General features: G+C 44.2%; 1 long non-coding RNA gene across 1 annotated transcript; it reads right to left on the bottom strand.

Moving 5' to 3' along the window:
• Positions 1–432: 432 nt before the first annotated feature.
• On the bottom strand, positions 433–923 carry LOC119289885. Its single transcript, XR_005141641.1, has 2 exons — positions 799–923; positions 433–688 (listed from the first exon to the last, which is right to left on the bottom strand). It is a non-coding gene; the product is annotated as an uncharacterized LOC119289885 (long non-coding RNA).
• Positions 924–2,925: the final 2,002 nt, after the last annotated feature.

Below are 2,925 nucleotides of genomic sequence, written 5' to 3'. Positions count from 1 at the left end.
GCGCTCGATCCATCCGCCGCCCATGCGAGGACTAGAAAATCCTAACGAAAACTACTAGCCGTAACCGAGGCACCGAGATTTTCCTTGCCGCCACTAGCCGCCATAGTGGCAGGCAAAGGAGAGGCGAATCCACGGGCTGGCCGATGGATCACGGAGGGGGGAACTTTTCCCTAGCCACCTACTTCTGAGGGAAATGAAAAAAAATTGATAATGTTTGATCCACATCTGCATTGTCTCGTGATGACCTTTTGATGAGATAAAATAAAGTAGCTCATCTATGACACACACACACACCATTGGTGACTTTGTTCGCAGTGCAGGATTGTTGATTACAGTGTTTACCAAATCGATCTAACTGTATGTTTCACCCATCCGCCAAACATATCAAATTATTAACCATTTTGATCACATTCATCCCGAATTCCCGATGCATGGATAAAAACTTATTTCATTTCAAATTTAATCATCTCACAATTACATATTGTGGCGCAGCAGCTTCTAGAGTTTCTCTCCTATGGATTTGTTGTAGGATCCACCTGGACCGACTCTTTTAATTTTTTGCCACTACAACAACAATTTCTTGAATCTTTGCAGTATCCATTTTTGCTGTAACCATAACGAGCGCATAACTCACCACATATTACATTCGGGTAGGGACCCGAGCATTCCGGTGCCACTAAGCACGCCCCTGCAAAAAGTGCTTAAAAGTGTCAGTTTTCTATGATGATTCTAGATATATACATTTGGGAAACAAAATTTACTATATATATGATGAGTAATGAAAGCAAGGACAACAACCATGTGTAGTTGAGAAGGGCAATAAGGTCGTGGCCATGACCACAAGCACCACCAAGCATACAACCCTTGTGTTTCTCTTGAGAATTGCCATGGCGGATTAGCAACTCTTTTATTCCTCTTTTCCACTCTTATTGTGGGTGTTGTGGTTTGATGCAAATTGCCAATGTTTATATAGTGTGACAGGAACATAGATCAGCATCACTTACAATAAATGTCTAATTAATACCTTCCAATTTCCACCGACCATTAATTGAGATTCCAAAATAACATTGAGATATACTACCCCATTTAATGTATACTCCTCTTTTGGTTTGAAGGGACTGTATAAAAAAGCAAATTTTCGTCATATTAGTCCCACTTTAAGTCTCATTGAGTTAAAATGTTTTGAGTACCACGCCACATTTAATCCATGGACATTAGTGTGATTTAATCCATGGAGATGAGAGGGAGGGCACTGGACATACTGCTTCGGGAGTTAAACATGTCGGCATATTTCATTGTCTAGTTTTGAATCCGCGTCATGCCACCTCTCCTTGCCCCCGAAGCTCCATGTAGCCCCTGGTAATAGAGGGCTAACTGCAGAGCGGCGTCGCCCCGTCCAGGCTGTATGCATGTTGCCAGACTCCCGTGACTCAAGATGCGGGAGCAGTGTTTTTGGTGGCCATACGAGTTGAGGAATCGACCCATGATGGCATCCCATGGTCCTCCGTGGACTCGGTGCTGGTAGGAGACGATGAGTCGAGCCACAAAGCCTCCCATGGTCCTGCAAGGACTCAAGCAATGGCAGGACGCGAAGAATCGAGGACATTCCTCCCATTCCTGTTGGAACTAATCTTGTTATTAATATTATGTGCATAGGATTAGGCCATGTTTAGTTTGTTGCATGGTGTCGTAGCCATATAGAGTTGCATTACTCAACAAAGTTCAAAGAAAATCATGTGTCTTGCATCATGGCACCGGGGGATCAGCTCCTGGAGAAGCACATAGATAGTGTGTGTGATGGCGGCAGCACGAATGGATCTGCAAGCGAGTAGTGGAGAGAAAGCATAGATATGTTCTTGGATTTGGTCCATGCACGTGTGTACTAGCCAACCGCACTCGCCCCGTGGAGATGTTGGCCCAACGTGTGAGTGCAAGAGTGGCTGTGCTACAAGCTAGTGTCTACATGCAGTTTGTTAGTCCGGCTACATACATGTAAAATGGCCGAGTCGTATGGCCCTTGGATGAGGTTTGTTAGTGCCTTGACCGTGTATATATACCTACATGCAGAAGTGGGTTTGTTAGTGCTTCGATGAGAGGCACACCTCCTACACCTTCACCACATGATGAACCTTTTCAACTGACTCCGATGCCTATGATGAACTCATTATGGCAATGACCTCCATGTCATAGCCTTCACCTCCTTAATTACTGCGAGGGACACAACTTACCGGGCAGCATATCTCCTGCTTTGCTCTTGACGCAGCTCGATGATGCGAAGACCTCGATAAACCTTGCTCTGATAGCAAATGTTGGCTCTGCCAGGAGCAAGCGCACACAAACTCAAGGTAGAAGAAGAAAATGAATCTGCAGAGTTTGGTGGCACATCTCATACCTGAGAATGGTGCCACTAGAGGACACCCCTCCTCCTCGCGTACATGCTGTTCGGTGGAGACGACAATGATTTCACGATGGAATTAGAAAAAGGAATGCGAGAGGACGGTTGAAGGTGTGGTAGGAGAATCTTTATTATGCCAACCTGAGCGTGGTTTGTGGTCATCGGTTGGCAGCACCAGTGGCCGGAATCAACTGGATATAATCTATTCAACGATGCTTTGTTTGCAGCAGATTGGTGTGTGATGGAACCTGAAATGAAGGTGAGATTTGATGTGTCATTTTCATGTGATCGGGCATGGATGTTTGTTTGTGTGTAGTGAATTTGTGTTTGTCTAGCATATAACATGTGAATACTTTACTTTTACCATGTCAATCGATGTAGATGGTATGCGTATATTAAACGAGTATGTGATTTTTTGTGTGCGCACTAACCAAAATGTACAGCCTTAATGGCCTTTAGACATTGTTAGCTCCACTACATCTACAATTTTATCGGGTTGTACATGTTACAATTGCCAATACTTATATTAC

The sequence above is a fragment of the Triticum dicoccoides genome, chromosome 4A (assembly GCF_002162155.2).
Source record: "Triticum dicoccoides isolate Atlit2015 ecotype Zavitan chromosome 4A, WEW_v2.0, whole genome shotgun sequence".
Taxonomy (NCBI): domain Eukaryota; kingdom Viridiplantae; phylum Streptophyta; class Magnoliopsida; order Poales; family Poaceae; genus Triticum; species Triticum dicoccoides.
This window is presented reverse-complemented; position numbering and strand designations above follow the sequence as displayed.